We start from the raw sequence: 17,601 nt of genomic DNA, 5'->3' as shown, positions 1-17,601 counted from the left end.
ACATTAAAATCCTGCTTGATTAATGTTATTTCTAAAGATATGCATAAAAAATTAAAGACTTGCCAAGAAACATAATCACGGGGAAATTCAGTACAGAGATAGAGGTAATGACAAGGGGTACTGCTAAATGCAATATTCTAAAAGACAGGGCCTAGATGTAAGGTATGAAGAAGATGGGCACATATGGAAGAGTAATGTTATATGTACAAAGTTGTTGACAAAATAATATCTACATCAATTATTTAAAAAATGAATTTTTAAATTGTTGGAAATTACTGACCTGAATTTTGCCAACATTTATTTTATTAACCAAATTTGTAAACACTTTGAACAAATAACATAATACCATATGGAGAAGGCCTGAAAAAGTTGGTTAGATTTATTTGACCGCCTATGCAGCCTGGGAGATGAAAGACATGACTAATGAAGGCTTAGATTTTGGTGTAACTAATGCAAGCCTAGGCACCAAAAGGCGCGAGCCTTTTTTATTTTATTTTATTTATTAAATTAAATAAACTTTAAGTAAAAGGAACTATTATTATTAATAATCTTAAAATAATTAAAAATATGGAAACACCTTAGTCTTTGTTTGAACCTCATTTACTTGAAAAATAGAATGTGTAATAGTGTTTTTTTTTTTATTATGTGTGGTTAAGAATTACGAATTTTTTTTTTTAAATTTACATAAAAAATTATTTTATTGAGAGAATGTAATTGAAAATAAGTTTTGAAATAATGAGATTCAAACAAGGACTTATTATGCCCGGCTCATAAGAATTGAGGCCAGGCCTTGTCTCCTTGCTACGCCTTAATCTTTTATAACTTTGAATACAGGTAAAAGAAAACACGCGATGATAATATTTTGGCTAAACAATTTTACTTATAAGTAAATATGTAAGTTTTAAAATAAGGAAGTTACTTAGCCTCTGTTAAATTTAGCTATGAACAAGATTTTTAGTAGATTTTGATAAAAGTTGATGAAATGTGTGGTTGAAAAGTTCATAAAAGTTATGATTCTCATTAAATACTTTGAAAATAAGTTTCAAAAAATGAGAACCAAACATGGACTTAATTTGATACTAAAATAAGAATTACTCAAAACTAACGTAATCTCAGAGTTGCACATCTTTTATTGACACCCAAATTTCTTAAAACTCAATAGGACACAATCCTAAAGAAAATGAAATGCACGTAATCATCAAATAGCAGTGCTTGGACAAGAATCAGGCCCGATCCTGGGCACACGCAAATGAGGCTTGTACCTCATACCCAAAACTATAGGGGGCCTATTTTGGCCCAAAGTTTTTTATATATATATATATATATATATATATTAAAAGAAGGAAAAGGAAAATAGTTTTTTCATTAATTGTGAGATTATCGAGATATTTATTTGTTATTTTAATGTTGAGTTTTAAGTTAGCAATATGTTACATAACACACCGTTGAATTTTGCATTTACGTTGATTTTGGGGGTCTAATTTTTGAACTTCGCCTCGAGCCCCGACAATCATGGGACCGACCCTGACAAGAATGTATGACAAATTATAGAATTCGTAAAAAACCTTAGGTTCATGATTAAGATGGAGAATAACCATCCCACAATCTTGTCAGCGGTCGATAGAGAATTAAAAAGGGAATCAAACCAGTCTCCACCAACTCTCCCCTTCAAATAATTCATTACTTTGAAATTTACTAGACTATTCAGTATATTGCAATTTCCTTATATTTCAATTTGAGATTTTGAGCCACAATAACAACAAGCATATCAACTATAAGGGCTTCATAAATTTTCATTTAATAAATATTAACTGTATTTTTACAATGAAATGTCTTCCCAGCCACAAGAAATATGTAACTTAGTTATTTAAAAATTTGACAGTACTCTCAACTACTTCATCAAATCATTATAAAGGAATTGAATTCAAATATGGAAGGCATCTATCATTGAAAATCTAATGCATCTATTTTAATAGAAAATTAAACACTCGCGGAAGCAATGACAATTAATTACACAAAACCCAACATTTTGGAGTAAAATTGATGACTTGAAACCAAGCTTTTATTTGGGTTAAACAATTAAAGACATCGAACTAGTTGACAAACGATGAAAAACATAAGACAGTAGGTTGACAAATAAAAGAACTCTGTTAAAAAGGAGTTTCCATTGCAAAATGTCATGAATTGGATAGCAATACTTGTACGAGATATGCTCCATCCGGATCAACTGCATAAAATTTTTGTCAATCAAATAAACATGAAGGTTGAGCTTCATTTTTTAAGCCAAAAAACAGTGAATTCAATGAATTTAGATCAAGAATGCATTTATTGAGATCTTTTTTAGCTTCTAAACTGATCAATAACTTCTTGAGAAAGATTTTGCAAAATTCGAAAAAACACTTAAAAAACTACAACGCAGTGGAAATAATTTTAAATTACAAACCGAACCACGGCCAAATTATTATACAAATAAACACGTTCCATTTCATTCATCTAGAAACAGTTCTGTCCAGAAAATCAATGACAATAAATACGAGCTTCATAAAGGACACCTTTTTTTACACTAGTAGTCAAACAATTCATGAAATATTACCTTCATCGATGCAAGAGGAACCAGTTGAAGAGATGGGAGATCGCGATGAAAACCCATTGATAATTCTAAATTTTTAAGTACGAATCACAAGAATAGACACGTGGAGAATGATATACCAAATTTTTTAAAGACAAAACAAGTAACAAAGGAATGAAAGAAGTTCTACATAAAAGAAATCGAGAGAAATTCACCATGATGAATATCAATAAACATTCTGATGGGGATCCAACCATCTCTCCCAAAAGCTTAAGCTCGAGGGTGATTGAATCCCACAACTATTAGACCCTAACAATACCCCACAGCCCCAAATTCGACGTCCATGGTGGCCCACTCCAAGACGACCTTCGCTTTACCCAACCGACCCTTCTTTGGCTGCTGGTATTCAGCACTTTGTTTGGGCCACCTGTTCCGGGATTTGAAATTGTGACGTGAGTTTGCTCTGATACTAATTGATGAGGACTCGACCATCTCTCCCAAAAATCCAGGCTTGAGGGTGATTTAATTCCACAACTATTAAAGCCTAATAATTCTTGGAATGTCAATAGCATTTGCTGCTTCCCCAATTGAAATATGTCTTTTTCCGCGTCTTCTCAACCACACCATTTAGAAACCTTTGGGAAACAAATGGAACAAGGAAATAATCATTCTTTCAAGGCTAATAAATAACAGAAATAATTTAATAAAAATAAGAAAGGAATAGGAACCTCATGATCACTTTGCAATATAGCATGGACAGCATTTCTTGTGATAATTGCTGCAGGATCCATATTAATTACTCAAAGTATGCAATTAGTTTTCAGAAACATAAAAACCAATTCTAAAAGTAAACTACTTAATTGAGGTTAGAGACTAGGAATCTCTTTGGCTTGGCTAAGCTTGAATAAGAAAACATACACGTACTACACTTCAAACAATAAATAATTGTACTATACAACAAACATTAAAAAAAAATTACACAATAATTCCATTAAACAGTTTTGAAGTAAACAATCACTTAGCTTCTAAATTCTAAATTTCTAAACAATCATAGCTCACAGGTGCTGACGTGGGCTCCATACAATTAGATCCTCATACAAGTGTCTCCATTCAATCAGATCCTCATACAAGTAGCTCCATACAAGGCACCTACACTACATGTCATCAGCTCTTACTTGGCTAGGAGTACTAGAAGCTTCGATTGTTTTGCTATACTGTACATATTCATTCTATTAGAGACTTATACACACACACACACACACACACACACACACACACACACACACGTAGCATTCAGGTGTACAAAATCAATTTTTCTTTCAATAAAAGGTCGAGCAGAGAAATTCTCCTTCTTTTGGCTTGCAATTTCTTTTCTTTTTCTATTTCTTATATGGTATCAGAGCACTAGGGTTAATCTTTCATGTATTTCTCCCTTCATTTCCATGGAAGACCAATCAACATATTCTCAAGCTACTGCTCCTATTGAATTGAATTCTGCTACTTCGAAATCAAAACCCAATTCTTCTTTCCTTAATTTCATTGACGCAAATAATCCTTACCGAGTTGATCATGGGGACAGTACCACTGTTATATTTATTACTGATTTATTAACTGCTGACAATTATGTCACATGGTCACAAGCTATGCGTCAAGCCCTTCGAGTGAGAAACAAGCTTGGTTTTATCGATGAAAGCCTTGTCAAACCAACTGATCCTGGAGACCCTTTATTCGATGCTTGGGAAAGGTACAACGACATGGTTGTATCTTGGATACATAATTCTATCAGTCCTGCAGCTAAATCCAGTGTTGCCTTTGTGGATGATGTACAAAACATGTGGAATGAGCTTCAACTTCGCTTTACTCAGCAAAATTGGCCTTGAATTTTCCAATTGAAAAGAAATCTAGCAAGCCCGTGACAAGAGAATGAATCTATGAGTATTTATTTTGGAAAATTCAAAACTCTTTGGGATGAACTTGCTGTCTATGATTCCATGCCAGCTTGTACTTGTGGAAAATTGACTGTCATTACTGAGATTTCTCATAGGTTTGAACAATAGATATGCAAATGCTAGAGACCAGATTATGCTTCTTGACCTAATTCCCCACATCAACAAGGTCTTTTCCCTTATTCAACAACAAGAGCAATAGCATAACATCATTTTCGCCTTCCCAAATCCTAAGACTATGGCTTTAATCACCAAAAGTACCTCTTCTAATTACAAACCTACTGCTAAACCTCCTTTGAATGGAAGAAATGAGAGGCCATATTGTAGTCATTGCAAAATACAGGGACACACTCTTAACAATTGTTTCAAGATAGGCAATGCGCAAGCTCCTCTTTGCACTTACTACAACCAGATTGGTCACACTATTGAAAAGTGTTTTAAGATACTTGGCTATCCTCCAGGACATAAATTGTTCAAGGAAAAGGACACTAGGCCCTATGCTAACCTGATCAGTTTGTCAAATGATTTCAGTACGCAAGAAATTAGTGAGGACAAAATGAGTTTTAATAAGGAACAATATTAGCAAGTAATGTCTTTGCTTTAGCACAAGGATCTCTTCACTACTGGTCCTTCTGAAAATCATGCACAGGTCATTCATCAACCTGTTTCTTCAGAGCCTAAGCTTCCAAAATATCTAGTATGCCTAGCTGTTTTTCTTCATTTGGTCATAAATCTCTATCATTCAATAATGAACCTTAGATAATTGACTCATGCGCTATGGATCACAAGATTTGCATCACTTCTCATTTTTCTTCCATGATTTCAGAAGTTTCATATTCAGTAAAATTACCTGGTGCTTCTATCCCTATCACTCATTTGGGTAACATGTAAGTGACCAAAAAATTCTCCTTGCAAATGTCTCTTACTTTCTGTTGAACGACTCACGGAATCTCTTACTTTCTGCTTGATTTTCTTGTCCAATTGTTGTTTTATCCAGGATCTTTCCACTTGGACCACGATTGGGATGGGTGAGCTCAAGAATGGCCTCTATCATCTAGTGACAATGGATGTACCTCCAAATGCCTTCACAACAAATTAGTCTTCTTTGAATTTTTCATTTCCATTTGTTTCTGCTTCAGTTACAGCTGGTAGTTATATTTCTGACCTTTGGCAGAGTCGTCTTGGTCATTTTTCAAGTTCTAGACTAGTTTTAATTGATGACCCTATTGTAAAAGATAGTTTTAATGCTAATACAAATGTTCCTTATTCTGTTTGTCCTATTGGTAAGCAACAAAATCTCCCATTCCTTGTGAGCCACCACAAATCACTAGCCATATTTGATTTGATACATTGTGATCTTTGAGGGGCCTTGTTCAACCCCTGACTACGATGGAACTCGATACTTCTTAACTATAGTGGATGATTCTTCACGAACTACTTGGATTTATCTTATCCAAACTAAGTCTGAGACTAGAAGGTGCCTGAATCCTTTTTCAATCTTGTTGAAACTCAATTTCCACTAAAATCAAAGCCCTTCAAAGTGACAATGGAATTGAGTTTCAAATGACTGAATTATTTAACAAAAAGGGTATTATACACCAAAGATCATGCGTGGAGACTCCTCAGCAAAATGGAATAGTTGAAAGGAAGTACCAACATATTCTAAATGTTGCTAGGTCTTTACGTTTCCGATATGGTTTGCCTCTTCATTTTTGGAGTGATTGCATCCTTACCGCTGTGTACCTTATTAATAGAACTCCCAAACCTCTACTTGACAATAAATCACCGATGAGTGATATTTCACTCATCATATCAAGGCCATTAAGCTTATTATTTAGTTGATTCTCATGTATTTTAGAGGTCCTAACATGTGGTTTTCATGCTATTTTGAAGGATGGATGAAGTAAAGAAACAAGTGATAAAAGAGGCCAAATAAAAGAAATAGGTAAAAGTTGGTGAAATTGGATGAAAGGACAAAAATGTAAGAGATCCAAAGTTCGAGGACTAAGGTGCACATAATCAAAAGTTGTGTCGAAACTTGGAATGAAGATCCGAGAGTTCTGGAAGCCAATTGAATGAAGAAAGATGTCAAAGGGATCAAATTTAGTCAAGATATGATCATAAATCATTTTCCAACCGAAAAGTTTTGCACCGGATTTTTAGTCTCACATTCAGACCCATTTTTGACACAGCAAACTATTGAATTGAAGAGTGATGCCTGAAGAAAAGTTGTATCCCTTTTAATTAGCTTTCCAACGCATCTTGAATCACTTCAATCGGATATCGAACGAGAAAGTTATGCTGAAAATATTGAAAGACATGCAGAATGCTGTTTCAGGCCTACCGGGAGCCGCGGCGCCCATTGTGAGCGCTAGGGCGCCCATCTTGCTGAAAACAAGCAAAAAGTCAGCGCCCAGGAAACAGAACAAAATTCTAATTTTATAATATTTTCTCGGCCCAATTAGTAACCTGTTGTTCCCTAAATTCTAAGACACTATAAATACACAATTGAAGACCTAAATTAAGGGAGAGCCGCACAAGAAAAAATATGTGGAATTCAGCCATGTACGAGATTGGAACCGGCAGAGTACAGGGGAGAATTACAGAGATTGAGGGCCGAAAAATACTGAATTGGAGGAGGAGAATCTGGGATTGACAATCGGCCACACACATGAGGAAATTGAGAAAAGATTCTGCCAGAAAACACACACAAATTGAAGAGCTTTAGCGGGCTAAATTCTGAATCTCAAAAAGGCGCAAAGTGGTTGGCTGGACATAATTTTGGAGGCAATAACATTAAACAATTGAATGAAATCAAGTGAAAGGCTTGGAAAATATTGAGGGAAGAATTGTTCACACTCAGTTTATTTTTTCTTGCTTTCCTCATTATATTTTTTATTATAATTTGTATGAATTTCTAAGATTTAATTATGTGCTAAACAAATTATCTAGGGGTTTGATGTAGCCGAATGAGTATGGTTTAATGATTTTATAATTATTTCTTTGATTTTTCCACATATATTTAATTGTGTCATGATTTTAGTGCTTTCAAATACTTGATCAATAATTGAATGAATAGATGCTAGTCAATTCCGGCACTCGAGAGAGGGAAATTTAGACGTGATCATAAGATTGACACAACATAGGTTTTATGGGTTTCAAAAGAAAGTGTAAAATCTGTGAAGCTTACTCCATAAAAGAATCGAGACTTTTATAAATTCTTGATTTTCAATTCGGAATAAAGATATTGGAATTGGAATCTATGATTATTTTCTAGCCGGCACTCGAGAGAGAGGAGAGGAATATATTAGGATTCTTGCTTTTAAATAGGGGAAAATTAGTCAAAGTAATTGGAATTCATTGAATCATAATTGAGAGTTAGGTGAAATCAATCCCTAGGCCTTCTCATTTGATTATTTGCATTCTCCAATTTTATCACTTCCAATCACGTTAGATTTAGTTTTTATCATTCACTCATATAACATTCATTCATAAAATCATCAAATTGTCTAAATAAAGTAGAAATTTACATAATTATAGTACTTAGTGAAAATTAAATTACAATCCCTGTGGGTTCGACATCCTTCTTCAAAACTATATTACAAAACTTAACACCGTACACTTGCGATTTAAAAATCACGTTGCATAAATCACGTGGCAATCACCATATGAAGTTTTATTTTCTGTTAAACCTACTTATACTCATCTTCAAATATTTGGATGCCTTTGTTATGCCACTACCATCTCCCATGGCCGCAAGAAGTTTGATCCTAGAGGTAGAGGTAGACATTGCATCTTCTTAGGCTATCCTTGTGGAGTTAAAGGTTAAAAGCTTCTCGATCTTACCACTAACACTACTTTTGTCTCTAGGGATGTTATTTTTCATGAGCATATCTTTCCCTTTCTTTCTCCTCAGCTGATTAATTCTCCTCCAGAAAACACCAGTTCTTCTCTTGGCATCAGTCCTTAACTGGTTTCACCAGTTTTCACATACCCGGCCTCTTTGATTATCCACAAGCTCCAGTATCTCCAACTCCATCTCCAACTATTAAAGACCTTTCATCATCTCATCTTTCACCTCCAATCCCATCACCTGATAACATTGTCTCTTCCCCATCACTTCCTTCTCCTCAACCTAATTTGTGCAGGTCTATAAGGACAATGAATGCTCCCAGTTACCGATAGGATTTTCACTGTCAACAGGCTACCTTGACTCCCACATCGCATCACAAGTTCAGGTATCTCCTAATCATTCCACTTGCTCATTTCCTTTACATGATTATTTGGCATATGATCATTTTTCTCCCTCTTTCAAAGCTTTCTCTTCTTCCATTTCTGCTATTGTTGAACCTACCACCTATAATGAAAGATCCTAGCTGGTATAAAGCTATGGAGGCTAAATTACATGCCTTAGAGCAAAACAATACTTGGGTTCTCACTGATTTACCTTATGGAACTTTGCCTATAGACTACAAATATGTTTACAAGGTGAAAAGAAATTAAGATGGTAGTGTTGACCGGTTAAAGACCCAGTTGGTGGCCAAAGGTTATACCCAACAAGAAGGCATTGATTATACGATACTTTTTCACCAGTGGCAAAGATGGTGATTGTCAGGTGCCTTCTTTCCATTGCAGCAGTTAGAGGTTGGCATTTGCACCAATTCGATGTCAATAATGCTTTCCTCTTGGTGATTTAAAGGAGGACATTTACATGATGAAACCGCCTAGATATACTAAGGGAGGGCCGATCAGGTTTGCAAGCTCTTAAAGAGCCTATATGGTTTGAAGCAGACATCTAGACAGTGATATCCCAAGCTTACCTCATGCTTATTGGCTTTTGGTTTTTCTCAATCCAAATTCGATTATAGCCTATATGGTTTGAAGCAGGCATCTAGACAGTGTTGATGACATACTTGTGGCTAGTGATTCCCAAGACACTATTGGTAATGTGAAAACTTTCTTGAATGATCAATTCAAAATCAAAGATCTGGGTCCTCTTCTTTTTTCTTGGCATTGAAGTAGTTCGTTCTTCTCATGGTATCTACATTTGTCAACGCAAGTACGCCCTTGACATTCTTACTAATTTAGGAACTTTAGGCAACAAACTTGTTCGTCTTCCCATGGATCAAAATCTAAAACTCAGTAAAGAAAGTGGCATTGTGTTGAAGGATGCTTCTATTTATTGCAGGCTAATTGGAATGTTGTTATATCTTACTATAGCCTGTCCTGACATTTGCTATGCTGTCAATATTCTTAGTCAATTTATGTCTAGTCCCACTTCTAATTATTTAGCTACAACTTATAAGATTCTGTGTTACATCAAAGCAGCTCCTAGACAAAGCTTTTTTTTTTTGCTAACTCTTCCCTTCAACTCCTAGCTTATTGTGATTCGGATTGGGCCTCTTGTCCTGATACTCGACGATCAATATCTGGTTATTGTGTCTTGTTAGGAAACTCCCTTATCTCTTGGAAGTCAAAGAAACAATTTGTGGTTTCTTGTTCCTCTGCTAAGGCTGAGTATAGAGCCATGGCAACTATATGCTTGGAACTCACTTTACTCAGATTTCTTCTTATAGATCTTCATGTTCCACACCCCAAGCTACCCAACTTTACTGTGATAACCAAGCAGCTTTTCATATAGCTGCCAACCTCGTATTTCATGAATAAAAAAAAACATATCGAGTTGGATTGTCACCTAATTTGAGATAAAATCCTTGATGGTTCTGCTTCTACTTCCCATATTTCTACCCATCTTCAGCTTGCAGATCTTCTCACCAAGGCTTTACCTTCTCCCTTTCTTAATTCTCATTCGCTCAAGATGGGAGTATACTCTTCATCTTGCCAGGAGTGGGGTATCATAGCTCACAGGTGCTGACCTAGGCTCTATACAATCAGATCCTGATACAAGTGGCTATTCGATCTAATAAGTACTTTGTGTCAGAATTGAGAAATTCTATGGCTTGGATCTTTAGTATTCTCTATGAATTGTGTGAAAGTAGGATACTCAAAATTTAGGAGTCAAAGAGTTTTAGAAAACGTTCTTAATGGAAAAAAATGCTCTAAAATTGAAAATATCATAAAAATCTTAAAAAATAGGAGTTCATACAAGGCACATACACTACATGTCATCAGCTCTTACCTGACTAAGAGTACTAGAAGCTTCGGTTGTTATGCTTAATGGCTAGGAGTGTTGTTCTGTACATATTTCCCATTCTGTTAGAGACTTGTATATATACATGTAGCATTCAGGTGTACAAAACAAATTTTCATTCAATAGAAGGTAGAGCAGAGAAGTCCTCCTTCTGTTGGCTTGCAATTTCTTTTCTTTTTCAATTTCTTACACCATTAAACATTTTTGAAGTAAACAATCACTTAGTTTCTAAATTTCTAAACAATCACTTAGATGTGGTGAAGGAGAGGAAAAGGGATTTGAAGAATTAGAAGGGTTCGGGTTTTACCTTTGATAACAGTTAACAGGGTCAGATGTGGCCGAGAGCCAGTGCCGGTGAGGTGGAACAAGGGCAGGGGGTGGAGAGAGTCAAGCTGAAGAAAGGGAATTAGCGCCGAGACTGCAACTGAGAGGGAGCTAGGTCTTTATTCAAAATTTGATTTTTACATAAATAATAATAATAATAATAATAATAATAATAATAATAATAATAATAATAATAATAATAATAATAAATTTTTTTATTTTTTTAAAGTTGGAAGTCACGCTTTTTTGCTGCGAAGCTAGCACCCTACGATCACCTGTTGGCTTCACCAATATTACTAACATAAAAATTGAATTTTGAAATTGTGAAATCGAGTCGAGAACATAAGAAGATCTTGCTCTGTCTGCAACATATCAGAACTCGTCATATGATCAACTGAGTAAGGTAAGGCTATGGTTGGTTTGGCATTTTTGGGCCATTTTTCGTTTTCCATTTTCGAAAATGTGGAAAATGCATTTGGTCTATCGTTTTCAAAAATGTAGTTAAAATTTATAACTGAAAACGCAAAACTACTTTTTATCATTTTGAGCGTTTTCAGTTATAAACGCCCAAAACGCACCGTTTTCAAGAAAAATTAAAAATCGTTTTAAAACCGAAAATGGAAAATGGAAAACTAGACCAACCGCACCCTAAGTTTTTTTGTTAAATTTGAGTTCTGAGGTAATAGGGAGGGAAGAGAGAGAGAGAGGTGTCGAAAATCTGAAAAGTATGGTTGCTTATAAACATTAATTATCTATAGTGGTAAACAGGCTAAAAGCAATTTTAAAGCCCCATTTAATTCTCATTTTTCTCTCTCTTCTTTTTAAGCATACATTCTTCATTAAAATAATATTGTACATAAATAAAAAAAATTTCTTATTTTTCATCCACACATTTTTCATCAATCTACTATTCTAAAATTCATTTTTACATAAAAATTGGTGTCAAACACCCTCTAAATGAGAAAACTACACCTCGTTCTTCAACATTTTCAAAAGTGCGAATGATTCTTGAGACTTCCACTTATAGCACATTCAAAAATTCGTTTGATTGAAATTTGATTATTTATAAAGGGAAAAATCGAGATTATATGTTTTCCTCATAAAAGTAATTAAAAAACAATTGATAGTAATAAAAAATAGAATTCAAAAAATAAAACAAAAATCATTTAGAAAAAAATAGAATAATTTTTTAAAAAAATATGTCTTTCTTGGATCGTTTTGATTGCTTTTAGTTCCCACTTCTTTAAGGCTCATTTGCTAGATCAGGCGTTCTTTTTGTTGTTGTGTTGGTGGACCTTGATACTTTCCATTTGACATTGTCATTTGGGGTTTTTTCTCAAGTATTCTATTTATGGCACTTGAAATTTGTCTTTCGCATTTTTTCTCAACTTATTCTGTCTTGCCATCATAATTCATTTTCACATGTATATGATTTTTACTTTTTAGAACATTTATTTATTTATTGAATAAAAATTAAATATTATTTAACTAAATATTAATAGATAATCTCACTATTGTGGCCATTAATGGTCACGATCAAAGGCCGCCTTAGGAAAGACCGGTGTTTAAGTAACAAGAGCCGTACCAGTTCATCTGCAAGTTTTAAAGGGTTTTTTGCACTTCTCAGCCCCATCTTTTTAAAAACATTACTGATTCATCCTCAATTTTTAACGTAAGAGAATTTTAGCAATGCCATTCCACTCTCTGATGGATGGTTAAGCGAAGGTTGTGAGCCGCTTTCTAGGTGATCAGCTACATAGTTTGGTTAGCAAGAATTAAAAAACTTGGGATGAAAAAATTATGCTAAGCTATATTTTCTCAAAATCGTGCGGTCTATCAACCTTAGTCCTTTCTCAGGCTGTTTTGTCTAATGGTTCCCTGTGGGAACAAATCCTCTTACTCTTCCCAGCGAGTCCTGTCTTCATGACTTCATGGAGCAGCTTGTGAAGGCGCATCACCTCACTCATGATTGATTAGTCTCCTCTTCACTGAAATAATTTGGCTATTGGTCACAAATTTAGTGACATGGAGTTTGTTGTTGAAGATTTCGTTATAGCTTTTTTGCCTATAGAACGTGTCTATAGTATCAACTTTAAATTGACCCTCAGAAGATCGTTGAGAAAATTATTCAAAGTGACCTTCCATTTAAGCCTACCTAACCACTTCGAAAACAGTTAATGCATTTAATTTAAAGCACTAGTTTTGTACATGGGAGATTCTTCTTCAGATAATGGTCAACCAAGTGATTGACCATCTATGCAGAGTCACACTCCAGTCCATTACCAGGATGCATTGTCTACCACGGCACACCACATCAAGTATCCTATCTCTTGGCTCCTATTATTTGAAATTTTAATGTTTGAATAGTATTTTTTGAAAAAATATGTGGTTAAAAAATAAAAAAAAAAGTTTAGGGACTATGTGTAATGTTATTTTATTTTGAGAATGTGAGATTGATAAGAAAATAAATAAAAATGAATTATAATTTTTAATGAGGTCAAAGAGGGGCTTAAAGAGACAAAAACATAAAGGGTTTATACCTCGTTTCGTACCCATTTTTGTAAGAATGAGAATGAAAAATATAATTTTTACGGGATCCACATAAGAGATAGATAGTCAAATATAATGGTTTGATGTGATGAAAAATAGTCAAATTTTTCATTTTTGTGGCCAAAGAATGAGAATCGAACGGGGCTAAATAGCATAAAATTGAAACTTATCCATTTGGGAAAATTTGACATCTTCCATTTGAGTAGCTGTTTACAAATCATCTTTCGAGTCGGCTTGCACGAAAAAAAAATTAAACACAATACAAGGAAGTAAACTTCACAAACAAGAGTATTTGATATCTATAAGATTATTGATTTTCTCATTTTCAATTTTCTTTTGATCGTTATCTTAATTTTTAACCATATCCATAGGCATCTTAAAATTGAATTTTATCGTGGTCTACTCCTTTAATCTTCAATTATTCTCCCCTAATTTTGGCTAATTTTTCTTTAGTTAATTCTTACATGTGACTCGGAGTTACTATAAATTTTTTCGTTTACTATATATCTGCAAATCAAATTTAATTCTATTTTACAATTTCCTTAGGGTTTCAATTTTCTTACCACAATATGAATTGGGAAGATCTTGAAACAATTTGCTTTCCCATTTCAGATATTATCATTGTTTTCTCCTTTGATTTTAGTCAGATTTACTACAATTTTAGAGAGGTCTAAAAGGGAACAAAATTTGTTTAGAGCCCTCAAATTCAAAACCCTAATGGCTTCGTTTCGATTCGATGCATCTAAACAATATTATGCAACCAGCAGTCTTGTAGTGGGCTATGCTTAGTGTTTTAGCTTGCTTGCTATGATTAACAAGTTTGCCATTACCAAATTTAACTACCCAGGGCTCCTCACTACTCTTCAGTACTTAATTTCAGCTCTTGGTGTGTGGATCCTTGGGAAATTGGCACCACGATGCGTTTACCTTTGACACGCTTAAGAAATTTCTTCCTGCAGCCTTTGTTTTTTACTTAGCAATTTTCACTAGTACGAATCTTTTGCACCATGCTAATGTGGGTACATTCATAGTGTTCAGATCCCTTACACCCCTTCTGGTTGTAGTAGCTGATACTGTGTTCAGGAAGCAGCTTGGCTCGTGGATGGCTCAGGCTCGTCAAATGACGAGCTCGAGTAGGGGGCTCAATTCCACTAGCTGAGCCCACGAGTGGCTCGTGCGCTTATAAAAAATGTGCAAATTTACGAAAAATTAAAAAATCACGAGCTCACGAGCTGGTCGGCCCACGTGTCGTGGCTCGTGAGCTCACTAGCTCACGGGCCGAGTCGAGCTTGTCCCCGAACAACGAGCAGAGCTTGAGCTGAGCTTCTTTTCACAAGCCATGAGCTCGGCTTGCCACGCCACGAGCCCAAGCCGAGCTCGTGAGTTAAACTCGGCACATTGCTATCCCTAGTTGTGCTCTTCAAAATTGACATTCTTCTCCTTGGTGATCATTTTGAGTGGGATGGTTGGGTATGTTGTGACGTAATCTGACTTTACACTGACTGCATACTCATGGGCTTTTGCGCACTTGGTAATGATCACAACAGAGATGGTTTACATCAAACATATGGTGAACAATCTTAGGTTAAGCACTTGGGAATTTGTGTACTACAACAATCTTTTGTCATTAATGATTGCACCTATCTTTTGGATGACAACAAATATGTTGATGTTTTTGTAACTGTGGGATATTCAAGTGAAAGGAATTTATTTGAGCAGTTGTATTATCTGAGGTGTCCATGTCTTGTTTGTTTGGGTCGCTCACTAATTTCTTTGGTTTTGCATATAGGAAGGCTGTTTCTGCAACTGCATTTACAGTTCTAGAGTAGTGAATAAGTTTTTAATTGTTTCAATCAATGTGTTGATCTGGAATAAGCATGCTAGTCTATTTGGTTTGGTTTGTCTACTATTAACTCTTGCCAGAGGGGTTGTCTATCAATAGTCAGTTATTGGAGCTGGCAATGCTTCAAACTAGCGAGAGTCTGTAGCATTGAAGTAGATGGAAACTAAGAATGAAGATGATAATGGTTATGCAGAAAAGGATTAAGGAAAAGGCATTTTTGGTAAATTTTCTGGTGTATGAACATCTTTTCCTTACTTTGGCTACTGATGGAGAGGCTACATACTTAAATTTTCATGCGCGTGGCTAATGGTTATAATATTCCCATATAATTTCTTTGAATTTAGAAAAGTATTAAATAGTTTATTAGCTTAGCCTTTCTGCATTTGATGAACAATATGGAGATATGATCATATTTCCCCTAGTTATTCCATTCCATTCCTGGTTATGGATATGTATATTTCATAGGCTTTAACCAATAATATGCCTAACATGTTTTCCAAATGGATAGATTCTTTAGAACGGTCAATATTATCTTTATTATACATGCGATGGCCCTTCTCATCGGAGTTTAGTCATGGCTCAATGGTGTATGGAGAGTGATATTGATTTAGTTTAATTCTGATTTGTTGGACTCGTTTTGTGTCTCTCTTTTTAAAATTCCAAACTTCTTTTATTGTTGCATACTGCAATCTCTATTTAAAAGGACCTCTATTGCCAATGTTGTATGTGTCTTTCATCCGTTTCCTTTTTTTCTTAGGCTTTACTATAATTTTCGAGAAGCTTTTTATGAGTTTAATGAATGTGAATAAGCAAATTATTTGAATCATCGTAGCCATTATTGAGGTTATGGTTATTAAAAACATGGCACTCATATAGATGATAACTTTTGTGCTTAAAATAATGATGTAGCTCAACCTTGGATCATAGATGCCTCCTTGCTATCTTGAAAGGGCCTTAGAGGGTTAAGGACGTATGTTTGTTTCATCCAGTTCGTTTTATTTAAGCTTTTTCTAAGTTCTATAAAAGCTGAAATTGAATTGTTATTGAGCCATTGATTTGATTATATAAGTGATTAGTTATTCAAATGCAGTGCCTAAATAGGTATTAACTATTGTGCTTGAAATAATAAAGTATTGATATTGTTGAAGATTTTCTCGTTACCTCTTTGTTTTGGAAAGATTTTGAAAATAGAAGAAATGTAAACTGAACAATATATTAGAATGTCATAGACGATATCGAGCCTAAGGTCATTTAAACACAGTACTCAATGACTTTGTGATTGAACTTTTGACAATAGATGCCTTTTTACCATTGACGTTTTCTTTCAGTAACTTGGTATTGATCTTGTTGTGAAGATAGGGAATGGAATTGTACTTATTTTGTTCTTCAACTTTCAAACTTATTACCTCTAGGCATGATCATGCCTAATCCTTGGCATCAACATGCCAACTTCTAGGTATGAGCTTGCCTATTTCTTCTGCATGAGCATGTCTATTTTTGAACCTGGCATGCTTGTGCATCTCATCCCAGAAACTTGCATATCATGCAAACCTCTAACATGGATGCACGGGGGCCAGTGATGTTGTCACTTTTTGCATATCCTCGAGGTATTTTTCCCTAGGACTCACATGTGCCTACTCATTACATGTTGGTCATAGAGTCCTCGAGCTAACGGTGTCCTTAGGATTAAATCCTCGAGGATTAGTACGACACCTCCACGAGATTTGATTGGCAAGGTCCTTAAGATAAGTCCTTGGGAAGGTCCTCTTGATATCTAAGGCATGCAATGCTCGAGTACTTCCCTTTACTTAGGGTCCGTTTGATTGCAAAGATGAAATTTGGGTGGGAACAAAAAGAATTCTAGGGAATTGAATTGCTTAAAAATTGTTTTTCTGAGAATTGTAAATTATTGTGTTTGATTGATATAATTTTTCACATGAAAAATATTGAAATAAAAGTGTTTTATTGTGTTCTTTTGGTTTTGTTTTACATGAAAATTGTCGAATAAAGGGATAGATTTTACTAATATTGAGGATGAAATTTGTTTCCATTGCCAAAATAAATCAAGAAAATCATCTATCTTTTGGTATTCTTTTGACTTTGTTTTACATGAAAATTTCTAATTAAAGGGAAATATTTTTTTACAATAATTCTTAAAATTTGCTTCCATTGCCAAAAAAATTGAAAAAAAATAATTTTTCGCTATAGCAACCGAGAA

At 34.7% G+C, this 17,601-nt stretch overlaps 1 pseudogene; it reads left to right on the top strand.

The window, feature by feature from the left end:
* Positions 1–13,015: 13,015 nt before the first annotated feature.
* Positions 13,016–17,243, top strand: LOC111411149 (annotated as a pseudogene).
* The last annotated feature ends 358 nt before the right edge of the window (positions 17,244–17,601 follow it).

Source organism: Olea europaea, chromosome 15, assembly GCF_002742605.1.
Source record: "Olea europaea var. sylvestris chromosome 15, O_europaea_v1, whole genome shotgun sequence".
NCBI lineage: Eukaryota > Viridiplantae > Streptophyta > Magnoliopsida > Lamiales > Oleaceae > Olea > Olea europaea.
Note: the sequence above shows the minus strand (reverse complement) of the source record. Positions and strands in the feature narration are given on the sequence as shown.